The following is a 16,376-nucleotide window of genomic DNA, read 5'->3' on the forward strand; positions in this document are numbered from 1 at the left end:
ATCTGTCCACGTAAACAGACAGATCCCCATTCTGTCAGGGAAGTAGAGAGAGATCTTCTGTTCCTAGTGATCAGGAACAGTGATCTCTCCCCTCCTCCAGTCAGTCTACTCCCTCCACAGTTAGAAACACCTCCCTAGGGAACACTTAACCACTTGATTGCCCCCTAGTGTTAATCTCTTCCCAGTGACATTTATACAGTAATCAGTGGCTATTTTTAGCTCTGATCTCTGTATAAATATCAATGGTCCAAAAAAGTGTCAAAAGTGTCCGATCTGTCCGCCGCAATGTCGCAGTCCCGCTAAAAACCGCTGATCACCGCCATTACTAGTAAAAACAAAATAACAACAAAACAAACAAAATAATAATAAAAATGCCATAAATATATCCCCTATTTTGTAGATGCTATAACCTTTGCGCAAACCAATCAATATACGCTTATTGCAATTTTTTTTTTTTTTTTTACAAAATATTTGTAGAAGAATACATATTGGCCTAAACTGTTGAAGACATTTTTTTTTATTATTATTATTTTTTTGGGGGGGATATTTATTATAGCAAAAAGTAAAAAATATTGTTTTTTTTTTCAAAATGTACACTCTTTTTTTGTTTATAGTGCAAAAAATAAAAACTGCAGAGGTGATCAAATACCACCAAAAGTAAGCTCTATTGTGGAAAAAAAGGGCATACATTTTGTTTGGGTACAACGGAGCAACTGTCAGTTAAAGCGACTCAGTGCCGTATCACAAAAAAATGGTCTGCTCAGGAAGTGGGTAATTTCTTCCGGGGCTGAAGTGGTTAAGCTTTGAAAATGAAAGACTGAAGCTAATTGGTTGCCATGCATAACTGTTCTAGATTCTGGTTGCTTCAGGTTTGAAATACTCCATTGTATGTGGTATGTGACTTTTTCATGGGTTCACCCATCTGCTGTGCAGGACTTGAGATCCACATGGTATTTGTGCGTCAGTCGCAGCAAAAATCGAATGGATTCTGGTGGCTGGATTCACAGGTGGATGTAGATAATTTTGGCTGCTCAGCCTGCACAAAGAAATTACAATGTTGACTGTGTGCAAAGCTGTCCACCGGAGTTCAGATGTAATCGTACATAGAGCAATTACCTCCGGGTAGGGACAGATGATGGCCCCTGGATGCAAAGAGCTTGATAGTAATGTCAAGTGTAATACATCTGAACACAAGTGGACAACTGTGGCCACTGTGCGCCTGTCATTTCTTTATACTGCTTGAGGAGCTGCAACGATCCATATCCACCTGTGAACCCAGCTCCAGTGGATTTTTGTCAAAGCTAAAACTAAAATGCCATGTAAAAGAGTCCTTAGTATGTTATTACTATATTTGTAGAAGGCCATGACTGCAAAGAAACAGCGTGCCACCTCCCCAGTCCTGTTCTGGGTTTCTTCTCTCATTTGTTGATGTCTGCTTAAAGTGGAAGTAAACCCATCGATTTAAACAGTTAAAAAAAAAAAAGGCATGCCGGGAATGCTAACTGCACATTGGCTGTGCTCTCAGCCACACTATTAAACCATCCAATGGCTGGTGTCATAACAAATCACATGTGCAGCACCATAGCAGTTGAAGATTAAACAGAGGCAAAGATGGCAGCTTCCTTGGCTGAAAACGATAGGGGAGTTTACTTCCACTTTAAGAAAAGTAAGAAGTGGATGATGACAAAAGAACCGATGGAGGAGTAGGGAGATATTGAACCTCCCTATTACAAGAGCATTCTGGAAGAATGGTCAAACATCCCCATAGACACACTCCTAAACCTTGTGGACAGCCTTCCCAGAAGAGTTGAAGCTGTTATAGCTGCAAAGGATGGACCAATTCAATATTGGACCCTACATACTAAGACTGGGATGCCATTAATGTTCATGTGTGTGTAAAGGCAGGTTTTCCAATGCTTTTGACAATATAGTGTAGTTTTATTTGGGTGATGCCTGCCCCCTAACTGGTATATTCTTCTACTTCTCTTTCACTGCTGGTTATGCAACTGTTGGGTTCCTTCTAACTTGCTCTATTATTCAATGGCACACTGCGGTTTTATCCAAGACTTTTTAAACCTCTGGACTAGGGATGAGCCGGATGTTCGAGTCGAGCGTAAAATCCCGCCCCCCCCGATGTGAATGGGTAGGGGTACCCCTACCCATTCACCCAAAAAAGTGTCAAAATGGTAAAAGTGACAGTAGACAGTTTGGGACAAGTTGATTATTTAAAAAAAAAAGTGTCCTGCGATGTTACTTCATATTCGATGACAGTGCAGATGACCCGAGAAAAAAAAAACAGAAAAACTCTGCCTCGATGGGAGGCTTTTGGCAATGACAGCTGTTATATAGCTGAGGGCGGGGCCATCTGGTGACGTCCCCCTCTGATGTTACGTGACGTCACATGATGTCAGAAGGGGGAGTTTTTACATCATTTTTTTTTTCCTTGGGTCATCTGCGCTGTCATCGAATGTCTAGGGGTACAATGCACCCAATACCCATTCACTTATAGAATATGGAAGCCCCCTTTAACAAGGGGATCTGGGGGGTCTGCATTGATACATGTCAGGGGACTCGGGTCCCCAAACACTTTTTATGGCAATAACATGCATATAAGCCTTTAAAATTAGTTTTGGTGTGAACCCAACTGGGAGGTGTGCGTCTCATGCCTACTCTGGACCATGGTTTTCCATGTAGGGGTTGTATGCAGTGTAATTTGTATTAATTACATAGTGATATAGACCCTTAAAAAGAATCTTCGGTCTCCCCCCTCAAAAAAAAAAAAAAGTCAGCAGATACAAATACTGTAGCTGCTGACTTTTAATGAGGTTTCATCTCTGTCCTCACCTAGGCCAGTTTTTCATCAGTCTTTTGGTTCCCAGTGCCAGCATGTTTACTAAGGGAAGCTGACTGTGACTCCTTGTGGCTTCACAGCCAGCTTCCCATTATGCATGTTCGAGCTGTGTTGCTCTTTGGGAATGGTCCAACAGCCTTCTGGGACCTGTGCTGTGCCCCAGAAGGCTGCGGGCAAATAGGTGCGGCAAACTTCTGCTCTGATCACCCAGGCAAAACCAAGAACCATCTTCCCAAAAAAAAATCCAAAAGGGGTAGAGGAGGGGGGCGAAAAAGTGGAGCTTCCCCTTTTGTGTGATGTTCAAACTTTAGGGTCATGCGAACACAGCTTGAGATCATACATTTCTCCCACCACTATTGAGCACAGGTGTTTCTCAGTACAAGAGTGTTAGCATTGGACTCTAATACCCTCTGCACAAGTATTTGGACAATAATGAGGCTTTTGGTTTTCAATTAGCTATAGCAAGGTTAATGAGAAATAATCAAGAATGGTCATTTGTTGTAGTTTGTATTAATAATCATAAATTGTCACCATAGAGTGGCCTTACCCTTCACGGATAGCTGTCCCCCTGTTCATATACAAGCATTCTCTCCTTCTTAGAAGAGATGTGTCAGCTCCTTTGTTATTTGACAGTTTCCTGAGTGTCTTTTATCAGCACTGTGCTTCAACAAGAAAAAGCCTTTGTAAGAGCACCCAGTCTAATACTTCGGCTTTAAGTGGGAGAGGATACAAGACAAATTGCTATTCATGAGAAGTAAGGCTGAAGTACTGTAGCAAGTCAAGAGTGGAGATTCAGATTTTTAGAAATGTCCATTTCTGACTCTATTAAACCCAAAACCCAAAATGTAATGTATTGCAGCTTTCCAAATATTTAATGTGGTGGCTAAATTAGTTTTCTTCATTTTGACCCCTTTCACGGGTGTTTTTCAGGTACTTTGGGGCAAAAAATAGTGACTGTACAGCTCCTGAAAAACACCCCCCTGCAGTCCCAGTGTGAAAGCCCGAGTGCTTAGGGCGCTGCGCTGGCAGGACAAAAAAAGCATCTTTGTGGCGGTGAAGGATCGGTGTATACCACCGCCGGTGCGTGACCGCCGAGCGCTCGCAAATCCCGCTGACTCGATGTCCACTGGTGGCCTGCGATCATGGCACAAAGAGGCAGAACAGGGAGATAAACAAGGCATTTCCCTGTTCTGCCTAGCAACATGACAGGGATCTACTGCTACCAGTGATCGGGAGCAGTGATCTCTGTCATGTTCTAGTGAGCCCATCCACCCTACAGTTAGAACACATTGAGGGAACACACTTAATCCCGTGATCGCCCCCTATTGTTTAACCCCTTCCCTGACAGTGACATTTACACAGTAATCAGTGCATTTTTATAGCACTGATCGCTGTATAAATGTCAATGGTCCCAAAATAGTGTCAAAAGTGTCCGATCTGTTTGCAGTCACAATAAAAATCGCAGATCGCCTCCATTGCTAATAAAAAAATAATAATACACATGCCATAAATCTACCTCCTATTTTGTAGACGCAATAACGTTTGTGCAAACCAATAAATATACGCTTATTTCGATTTTTTTAACCAAAAATGTGTAGAAGAATACATATTGGCCTAAACTGAGGAAGACATTTTTTTTTAGGTTTTTTGGGGATTTATTTATATTTATTATAGCAAAAAGTAAAAAATTACTCACTTTTTTGTTTATAGTGCAAAAAATAGAAACCACAGAGGTGATCATATACCACCAAAAGAAAGCTCTATTTGTGGGAAAAAATAGACTTCAATTTTGTTTGGGTATAACATCGCATGACCGTGCAATTGTCAGTTTAAAAGGCGCAGTGCCGTTATGCAAAAAAAAGGGCTTGGTCAGGAAGGGGGTAAATCCTTCCAGGGCTGAAGTGGTTAAAGTGGTTGTAAAGGCAGAACGTTTTTTTTATCTTAATGCATTCTATTCTTTAAGATAAAAAAAAAAAAAACCTTCAGTGTGCAGCAGCCCCCCTCAGCCCCCCTAATACTTGCCTGATCCCATCTAGATCCAGTGATGTTGCACAAGAGCCTCAGCTGTCTTTTTTGAATCACGTGATTAGAGCCTGAGGCTCTAATTGGCTTAAAAAAAAGGTGGGTTCGGGGAGCAGAGCATTGTGCCCTGAGCCCCCCCTCAGTTGTGTGACTATATAGAATTAATAGTCCCTACTGCTAAAAAAAACCCTGAGGGAATTTCTATTCTAGTCCCTATTGTTTTCCTGCTTCTCCTCTCAGCCAATCAGGAAGTGGGTCCTGAAACCCTGTTGGCCGAGAGGAGAAGTGGCTGTATTGGCCAAGCATGGGATGTATGGGGAGATCCGGGAGATGGCCGCAATCATCAGAGCGATCTCTCAGTGCTCTGCATCGGCGCCAACACAGAGACAGACTATGTGAGTACCGCCCACTTGGGGGGAAGCAGGGGGTTTGTTTGCCGACCCCTACCCCCTTGGCTGGAGCACCAGCTGCCACTGTTACAGAATAAAAGCAAAAGGGAAGGGTAGCAATATACCAGGATCTCCACTCTGTCCATTCAGAGAATGCCTTGTATCCTGTGAACATAATAGAAGACATTTTCTGAGGGCCAGTTCACATCGTAGAAAGGCAGATGTGTTCCAGATGCTTTTCTGCATGTGTGTTTAGCACTTTTCAGTTTGCGGTTTTCATTTCGTGCCTTTCAGTTCGTTTGCGAATGGCCGTTCATGAACCAGACATGTTTCGGAATCGGAGGAGATAACGTGTTATTTATTATTGGCCTTTGAGTTATTGCTTTGACCCAAATCCAGTCCAGGAACAGGAGGAGGAGGAGTTCTTGGACCAAAAAATTGGTTGCTTTCTTGGACCAAGTATGTCATATGCCGTTGCTGTGGGCGCTCCAGGAGAATAATCCAGATTATTTTCCGAATTATCTCCAGATGATGGACCCCTGCTTTCACCAACTCTTAGCATTGTTGACCCCCTATATTAAGAATCAGGACACATGCATGAGGCATTTATTGTATTTTTTGGTTAAATAATAATGATTTGATTTGGTATATTTTCTATATTTTGGATGCATAGAATGCACTTTTTGGTTAAGTTCTATTGGCAGCATGTCTAATTTTATTTGTTTTTCTTTTTTTTAAGCACAATAAAAAAATTGTGTAGAATAATACTTGGCTATGTGTTTTACAGTTTGGAAGTAGGCAGTTCCATTTAACAAAAATACAATGTAAAATTGACAAGGGATACCAACATAGTTGTATCTTTGATCTTAAAAACTACGGGATAATGGTGTCGGGGCAACTTGGCCAAGAAAAAAAAAAAAAGAATAAAATTATTCTTGATATCACTAGAAAAAAAAAGCCTTTGAAAATTTGTTTGCAATAACTCCATCTTATTGCAAAGCAGCTTCATTATTATCCCATTAAAGAAGAAGAGAATTGTGCGCTGCATTTGGAAATTTCATAATTTTCCACGTCACTAATATTAATTCTCCATTACGAAAGCTAGTTTACAAGACTGACCGCTTCTGGCTCGTCCTTGCTTCCGAGCATGCGAGTTTGTACTTTGGACTTTTGCCCAATGGACCTGTGTACACACGCTCGGAAAATCCGACAACAGACATTTGTCCGTGGAAATTTTTAAAACCTGCTATCCAACATTTGTCCGCGGAAAATCCGTCAATTGTCCGATGAAGTGTACAAGCTGTTGGATTTTCCACCAACAGCCTGTTATCACACATTTCCTGTCAGAAAATCCGATCATGTGTATGAGGCTTAAGAGCTGGGAAAATATGGAATAGACTCACTCAAGAGATGGTTCTGGCCAGTTCAGTAGATTTGCTTTAAAAAAGGCCTGGATTCTTTCGAACGTACACAATATAACTGTATACTAACATTTATAATTAAAGTTGATCCAGGGAATGTCCAATTGCTTATTGGGGGATCAGGAAGGATCAAATTTGCTGTAGAAAATTGGATCATGCTTTGCTGGGGTTTTTTACCTTCCCCTGGATCAACTGTGGGTATAGGATTGTGTATATGGGATTGGGACTAGAACGTCTTTTTTCAACTAGACTAACTATGTAACATTCATTGGGTCACTGACATTAAACACGCATGCAGAACGGTATATTTGTTTTGGGTCAGTGACTCAGAGAGTGTTTTGAATCCAGTCAGGTCAGCATAGCAGCCAGGCACCAAGTACTTTAAAACATAAAACCAGTAATGGCAACCCCTCTGTTTCTCATGACAGATTTATTTTCTGTGTTAGGTTAGAGTTAAAGTGTTACTAATCCCACAACAGTTAAATCAGTCTGTATATCCATTAAAGCATGCTTGTTATACTCACTGTGGAACCTAAGGGGCTAATCATCCGCATTGTGTAAAAAGGCTGTTTAATCCTGTCTTCTCTGATTCTCCCCTTCTTCTACAGTCCCCAATTCATCTCCAGATAAGACAGAGCCTTTGAAGTTATTCTGCACATGCTCAGTTTGGTGTATATGGCTAGAGAGTTTTTGTTTTTATTGGGAGAGTGTATGCGTTCAGCACAGGGACAATCAGCACTGTCCAGACAGAGGGTCAGGGGTTCTGCAGCCTCATAGGACAGCCAGAGTAGAATGAAAACGCCTCCTACAAGCTTTAACCACTCTAGCCCCAGAAGAATTTACCCCCTTCCTGACCAGAGCACTTTTTGCAATTCGGCACTGTGTCGCTTTAACAGACATGCAACGTTGTACCCAAACAAAATTGACATTCTTTTTTTCCCACAAACAGAGCTTTCCTTTGGTGGTTTTTGATCACCTCTGCGGTTTTTATTTTTTGCGCTATAAACAGAAATAAGTGACAATTTTGAAAAAAACACATCTTTTTTTGCAATACAATACAATACAATTACTTTTTGCTATAATAAATATCCCCCCAAAAAATATATAAAAAAAATATGTTTTTCCTCGGGTTAGGCCGATATGTATTCATCTACATATTTATGGTAAAAAAAATTGCAATAAGCATATATTGATTGGTTTGCGTAAAAGTTATAACTTCCACAAAATAGGGGATAGTTTTATGCCATTTTTTATTACTAATATTTTTTAATAGTAATGGCAGTGATCTGTGATTTTTATTGGGACTACGACATTACGGCGGACACATCGGACATTTTTTACACTATTTTGGGACCATTGTCATTTATACAGTGATCAGTGCTAAAAAATGCATTGATTACTGGGTAAATGACACTAGCAGTGAAGGGGTTAACCACTAGGGGGCAATCAAGGGGTTAAGTGTGTCCTAGGGAGTGATTCTAACTGTGGGGGGAGGGGCTACAACACACATGACAGCGATCACTGCTCTGGATGACAGAGAGCAGTGATCTCTGTCCTGTCACTAGGCAGAACAGGGAAATGCTTTGTTTACAAAAGCATCTCCCCCGTTCTACCTCTCTGTGACAGAATTGCGGGCACCCAGCGGACATTGAGTCTGCGGGACCCATGGAGAATGTGGCAGGAGCGTGCACGCCGCCATCAGCACCGCTTCTTAAAGGGGACGTACCTGTACGCCCTTTTGCCCACCAGTGCGATTCTGCCGACATATATTGGCGTGCGCTGGTTGGGAATGCTGATGAGAAAAGGTATTTAGCAGTTTATATTTACAAAAATAATTGCATTTCCATGTTCTGTGTACTGTGGGAGACCAGATATTATGAATGCAGGGTCCTGGGCTTAGTAACACTTTAAGGGCAAGGGATAGGTGATAACATAGATGCTAGTGAAACTCACTCAGATTTTTGGAGTTGTAAACCTTGCAACCAAATTTTGTTAACCAATATCTTGATGCTAACAATAAACGCACCTACAAAATACCACAGCTTAGTACTCTACAGACCTAACCGCTAAGGTTAGCAATTCTGTTTGATAGATCTAAATGTTCTGTTTAGTTGCTTTGTAATATCCATCACTACTAAGATTGCTCTTCTGGAATGGTTTGTATATGGCTGGCTACAGACAAATATAATTGCTTCATTTTGAGAAAATACAAATTGCCCATATGTTATGCTTAACAGAAAACAATTATATTTTATTACTAGTAGAAAGTAGCACATCTTTATATAGTATATATGTGCCCAGGGGGCCTTCAGATGCTGCTAAATTTGCCTCTTACTTTATATATCTCAAAACAAAATTGTGAGTTGTTGTAATGGGCCGGAATATAGAAAACTCTGGGTGCTTTTTCGGGTTTTCACTGTAGAACTTTCAGTAACTTGTGCAAGGTGCTGAAATAATATTAAAAAATTACTGGATTGCACAAGAAGTTCATAATAGGGAAACTAACCACAATACTAAAAAGTATTACGCAAACCAAAATTGTTATATTAGTTCTAAACAGCTGTTGCCAGGTTGATTCAACTACAGGTTCCTTATATCTCTTAGGCTGGCCATACACGATTTGAACCCAAACTGGGCAGGCTGAATGTACCAAATTGATAGATTGGTCAACTTGGGTAGAACCAGCCTGCCGGATTCTCTTGAGATTATTGCTAGCGGCTGCTATAGCCACTAGCAATAATCACTGTCTTCAGGCAGGAATCCTATCTGCTGGGCTATTGTCTTCTCCCGGTGGAGGTATTGGAAGCCTCCCCCGTCGGTAGAAGACAATGGCCCAGAAGATGGGATTCCTGCATTAACACTGTCTGTGTGGATGGGGGAATCAAGTGAATTTCTTTCCTGCAATCCATGGCTGCAGGACAGAAATTTGCTCTGTGTATGGTCGGCCTTACAATTAATATCCAATCCCAAAATGTTTCTCGGATCAGCAGTCTTCAAGAGATGGTCAGAAGAAGTAATTGTTAAAAGATATTTCTATCTATCTATCTATTGATTACCCCTGGTGCATGGTTCATCTGCATCAGTGGTCATCAACCTTGTCATCAGGGCCCACTAACAGGCCAAGTTTTATGAATTACTTTGGGCAGATGCAGACTAGAATACTGCAATCACTGAGCAGAAAATGATATCACCTGTGATGTATTTCAGTTATCTTGCAAACCTGGCCTGTTAGTGGGCCCTGAACTGCCTCATTAAGCTTTTTATCGGAGACTATAAGGATCACAATGGCTTGCTGGTAATTCAACCCAAACTTTATGAATTAGGGGGGGAGAAAACCCTATTTGACTGAGGCGTCAGATTGTCTGACAGCCACGCCAACATCAGGGTAATGGAAAGGAGAAGAGAGGAAGCGACCTGCTAAACCAATACACGCATTTAATAAACCTTTACTTGATTATATTAAATGTGAACAACTTGATGTATTATTAGGCAGATAGATGAAAAAAATAAGAGGCATTTTCTGAGATTTGAATTTAGACATTTAGGACTTGACGGGGTGATCAAACTTTGATTTTGAAGCAAACGAATAATTGTTTATTGCCTTAGTTTTGACACAACCCTGGTCGGATAAATTTTAATTAAGAAGAGAATTGTGAGACGGGCCAGGCTGTTAAGAAGAGGCTCTTGGGAAGCCTGTGTCCTGTGGGACTGTTAGAACCAATAGAACAGCTATTGGTTCAATGGAGAAATAAAATTATATGATTTTTGTAACAAAGGTTTGCAGGTAAACCAAAACTTTATGAGAGTGTTTCCACCTGCATTTCTCACTGATACCACATAAAAGAACAGTAGTAGTGATATACCCTTTTCCCCCGAAAATAAGACCTAATATGATTGTCGGCGATGGCTACAATATAAGCCCTACCCCCAAATAAGCCGTACCCTGTTTCCCCACAAATAAGCCCTGCCCTGAAAATAAGGCCTACAAGGACTTGAACTAGGGCTTATTTGGGGGGGGGGGGTAGGGCTTATATTGCAGCCATCACCGACAATCACGCTAGGTCTTATTTTCGGGGAAACAGGGTAGAGGTCAACAGGGGAACCGGTGAGAACTACATGGGACCCAGGAAATCGACACTCCCAGAAATATCAGTTTCCATGCAGAGAATGATTTCTGCTGAACTCAGCTGTGTTCTAGAGGTACAGGCGGCAGGAAAGGCAAGCATTTGATTTGCTTATTTTGCAAGTATTCAAACATTTTTTACTAATGACAGGATCATTTTAAAGCTGCAATTCATTTGTAATTGTATAATCACATTTTTTTTCAACACATAGCTGCTATTTTTATGCAGCATGTAAAGCTACCTATACATTCATCCTATAATAGCATTAATTATGACTTTTCAGGCACACAGCAGAAATATGATCTTTCTAGTTAGCCTGAGACTTGGATAGATATTATGACCTGTCTAAGGTCACAAAGAAATGTTACAGAAATCATCTGGAAACTGAGCCACATCCTGTTCTCATTTACTGGTCTCATGTCAATATAAATTACAAATACTTACAACAAGATTGCTGTTGCACGCTTATCATCTGCAGGGGAGTTCAAAATGATACTTTGTCATTAACAAAAATAACATGGAAGCACTCCAATATGCTTTTTTATTGGTCTTGAAATTATGCGTAGTGCACCGTACCAGCTAATGTCCCATTTCATTTCAGCACTTGCTATTCTTTGCACTGCTTCCATTTATTCAATTTCCAACTGAAATAGCTGCTAAAACTTTGCTTAAGATGAAGTAAAAGAATATTCAGCCATCTGGACAAGACACATATAATGTCTCCAGGCACATTACTTGCATTCACCCATATACATCCTAGGAACGAGGGAGGCATTTGATTGGATGCACATGATAAAAGAACCAAATCTACAACAATACACATTTAGAAAAGTATGCTTATTTTTTTCAGTTTTTTTTTTGTCATAGATAAACTAGTTATACAAAGTGGCAAGTTTGGATAAGTTCTAATATATTATTAATACCGTGCACCAGCTAAAACAAATAAAAGAATGACCTGTGATCACCCCTATGTTCAATATTCAATGTGTGTATGGTTCACTAAAAAAAGTAGGGGTCAATTCAATAAGCGTTAAATAATGTGCAATAATATGTGGTAAAATTGCGCTTGTGGTAAATTAGTTTTGAAAGTGCAATTTACTAAGAATTTTGAGCTAAATAACGAATGTGGTATTTGTTCGATTGAGCACTAATTACCAAATTTTTTCATGCAGTAATTTACTGCATTGAGCTGGTTGCTAAGGAGCAGGCCGGGAAGCCGGCCACCTCATCCTTAACAATGGATGACACCCGCTGACAGCTAAATCTAATTTAAAAATTCTGAAAAATAAAAACAGAGTGGGGTCCCTCCCAATGCATACCAGGCCCTTTGGGACTGGTATGGAATTTAAGCGAAGCCTCACTTCCACTATGATGGGGACAAGGGCCTCTTCCCCACAACCCTGGGCTGTGCTTGTGGGGGTCAGCGGGTGGGGGGGTTTATCAGAATCAAGGGCCCCCCCATGTGAATGAGTATGGGGAACATAGTATCCCTACCCTTTCACCAAGAAAAGTATAAAAGTGAATAAAGACAATACAAAAGTTTTTGACAATACCTTTAGTAAAAGAAAAAAAAAACTGTCCCCCAATGTAGAACCATCATCAATAATGACGCCGCCACCACTGCTGGAACCACAAAAAAGAGAAAAAAACTCCACTCGCCATGATCACTCCCACAATCTAGCTGCCCTGCCCTGTGACATTTCCTAAATAGCTATGGAGCGAGGCCACCCAGCGACGTCACCTGGTGGCACCGCCCCCTTGTGATGCCACTGACCCAGCATGCACCAGTCGGTGATGCATGTGATACCGCATGTGATACCGCCAGCAAAACGTGCAAAATATAAAAGTTTTTCTGTCAATATGGGGTGCTGTGTGTACATTAATGAGGAAAAAAATGGACTTAAATGATTTTAGAAAATGGCTGCAATATAACAAAGAGTGAAAAATTTAAGGGGGTCTGAATACTTTCCATCCCCACTGTACATATGCATATAGAGGAGCTTAAGCTGGATATTTTTGGCTGTGCACATTTATCTGTAGATAACACTTATAAACTTGGTATATATCAGGTCAGTGACATCTGGTGAGCCTTATATCCTAACATCATATGGGAGGTTATAAAACTTATGTAGATATATATACCACTTGCCATCTGCAGGCCGTCATATGACGTCCTTGGTTTTGTGGTGGTATATCTGAATAATGCCTGAAGCTACAGACATCATTCAGATATAGGAATTTTCAGCCGGCGATTCTCTACACCATAAGAATGATCAGAGCGGCTGTTCCACTGCTTGATCATTCCTACGGGCGGCGAAAGGTGACACCCCCCCTCCCGACGCCCTCCGGTGCTTCTACCAACTTACCACAGCGATCGGTGAGTCGGACAGAGGATCCGCCAGCCCCGGATGTTGATCATAGAGATTTCCAGTGGACCAGATGGCAGACATGTCACAGCTGACATCCGACGTTCCATAGAGCTCTATGGAGCATCCGTTCAGGTCCGCCTGAAAAACTGACAGGCGGACCTGAATGGATCTTCCATGTGAAAGGGGCCTAGAGCTCTATGGAGCGGTAACATGTCCGCTGACATCCAAGCCGCTCCAATCCGAAAAAGTGTGACGGAGGAAAAAGCTATTTTTCCATCCGTCATCGGATCGGATCACACTGCGGTCCATCATCACCCGATCTCCCATAGGGGAGAGCGGCACTGTGACACGTCTGTCCCTGCGCAGTGTGCAGAGACAGACCTGTCATCTTCCTGCTCAGCGGAGATCCCCCCGCGATCCCCGCTGAGCAAGCGGATATCCACGGGGCGGATCAGCACTGATCCGCCCCGTGTGAAAGGACCCTAAGAGAAAAAAGCGATGTGGTGGACCGTACCTGAAGCCTAATCTTGAAGAAAGTAGTGCACCTGGTGGTCCACTTGACCAACCCTGTTGGGTAAAGTGCTGTCCAATTCACTTAATTGCAAGGAGTCAATACATTCTTTACTTTCTCTCCAGAGAACCCAGAGCACTGTGGTGCAATATTCTGGGAAAGAAGAAACATCGATGTTAAGAGCAATTGTGTCACTTCATTTATCAATGACTTCACCATTATCACTTTGTTTATATGAGTTTGTGTACACTTTATTGATTTCATTATTTGATTGATTTCATCGCTTACGTTTTATAGATAGAGACCCATTGCTGATAATACCTGATTGTACATTGGATATATGCACTATTATTATTTTATGATATAAATCTTGTATCATTTCCATATTGATGTGCATCTATATACTTATGGTTATTGATTAATGCTTGTTGCAGTAATTCCTCTGCTCCAAATTACTGATTGGATTACTTATTCATTTCCCAAGTAGGAAATCCCCTCTGATCAAAGAAAGCCTGTCCTGGTTGGAGGCACTGCCAACTTTATTATCAAACCCACCCTTCCACTTAGAGAAGGTTCTGGTTCTCTTATTTACCTAAAGGTTTAGCGCAATATCTTGTTTGGGGTGGGCCATTTGTCATACTCCCCCCCCCCCAAAAGAGGCCTACACTTAAATATTTCTTTGTCCTATTATTATTATTTTTATACCAAAGTTACATCTCATGGTTGTCATTAATATTAAAATTACAAAATTACAAAAGTCAGATGGAGTCTGACAGAATTAATCACAACTGATAGAAATATAGTTTCTGGAAAATTCCAGAGAGTTTGTATCATATTACGTCAGCAATTAATATTGTTAATAAGTGGCTAATTCTGAAGTCTTTGCATGTGTCATTTCTTGCATCCTCGCTGTGAGATTTACCTGTAATAAATTAACATCTAATCATCTTACTATCAGTGAGATTTACAGTCATCCTCTGCACTTCCAACTTTGTTCTTGCAGGCACTTCCCTTAAGCCATATATCTTAAATCTCTTTATGGCTAAAGATTATCACATCAAAACCGACTCTTCTCTCACCAGACTGCAGATTTTGTTTCTACACTAGATAACTATGAAAACTGTAATCAAAAATTCATAGACAGGTTACCCAAAAGTGGTTATGGCCAAGTCTGCTTGGGCTCCATTCAATGGCGAGTTCGGCGAACAAGGCCAAAAATCTGCAAATTGCAAACTTTAATGTGAACCCCATTAAAGTCAAAGCAAACTCAATCTTAAAAATCAGTTTTCTCCATATTCAAGGATAATAGACAAGAAATTGTTACGCAAAGGGCATAGGAAGTTGGAAACTGCAAGGGGACAAAAGTACCAATGGAATTTTTTTCTAAAATACTGTTTCACAATAAGCAGATTTTTAAAACCTTAAAATTAAACATTAAAAATGCACAATTCCTTTAAATAACATGCCTAGCGGATGTTTTAAGCTTACCTGTGAAGTTGTGCATCTGGTGGGATGTATTACAGCAAAAGTGACATTTAAAAGAAATCATTTAAATTGTGGGCTGCTAAGTAATATTTTCCAGCCAATGTATTCCCTTATATACAATGTGGCTGGAACTCACCTTCACGACCATTAAATTAGATGAGGGTGATCTGTGAATTGTAAAAAGTGATCCCACAAATGAAAGGCACATGGTTCCTCCCTAAAAATACATATTAGAGTCTTATTCTTTGATCATGGTCTGGTATGGTTTTTGAAGGGAATCCCATTAAAAAAACAAGGTGGGGTACCAAGATGTAGGGTGACCCCCAAATTCCATACCAGTCCCTTATCCGAGCATGCACATTGACTGGTCAGCAAAAAGGGAACAGCAAGTATGCACACTCACCCTCTGTTGCACCATACCAGGCCACATGTCCTCAGCATGGGCAGGTTACCTTGCCAAGGAAATACTGTGCCCCTTTATATTCAACTGTGGGGCCTGGATCTGTCATTCACAGCAAGGAGTCCATCAGGAGTGGACACGTATATGGGTCATCATGTTTTGTTTCAGCATGTCACTGGTATCATTGCTAATTGTGATTGACATGGATCTCCATTGCTGGATGACGTGATGGATGATGGATTTGTGTGGATTTCATGGACTACACTGCACTCTGATTTTATATTTTTAATTGTTTATCATGCACTTTGAATTTTATTGTATTTATCACTTTTCATAGTCAATTCATTTTTTGCTGATTTGCACATTTTTCTCTGCATCAGGGTTATTGTTTTATTATTATTTTGGATTTTTGAGGAAGTGGGGTAGCGCTGCATATTTTTGTATATATAATTCAGTTTGGTGTTGAGATCACTTTTTATGCTGGCTGCTTCCCCTTAGTTATTTTTTTATATATTTTTTTACTAGCACTAGTGAGTTTCCTAGTATCTTTATGTTATCATTATTTAGTCATACGGGTTGTGCGCACTAGTATTTTATTTTGTATTATCAACTTGCATATAAGCCTTCAAAATGGGGACTTTTGATTTTTCAAGTTCGGGGCCCACAAACTTCAATGTGGTGCGGTGTTCGGATGCAAACGTTTTGCGATGTTTGGCTGTCCTGGTACATACCAAACCGGGGGGGGGGGGGGGGGGGGTGTGTTCTAGTTTTGATTTTAGATACACTTCTCTATTTTTATTACCT

This window comes from Lithobates pipiens, unplaced genomic scaffold (genome assembly GCF_037356315.1).
Source record: "Lithobates pipiens isolate NorthernLeopardFrog02 unplaced genomic scaffold, aLitPip1_a1.2 Scaffold_16, whole genome shotgun sequence".
NCBI lineage: Eukaryota > Metazoa > Chordata > Amphibia > Anura > Ranidae > Lithobates > Lithobates pipiens.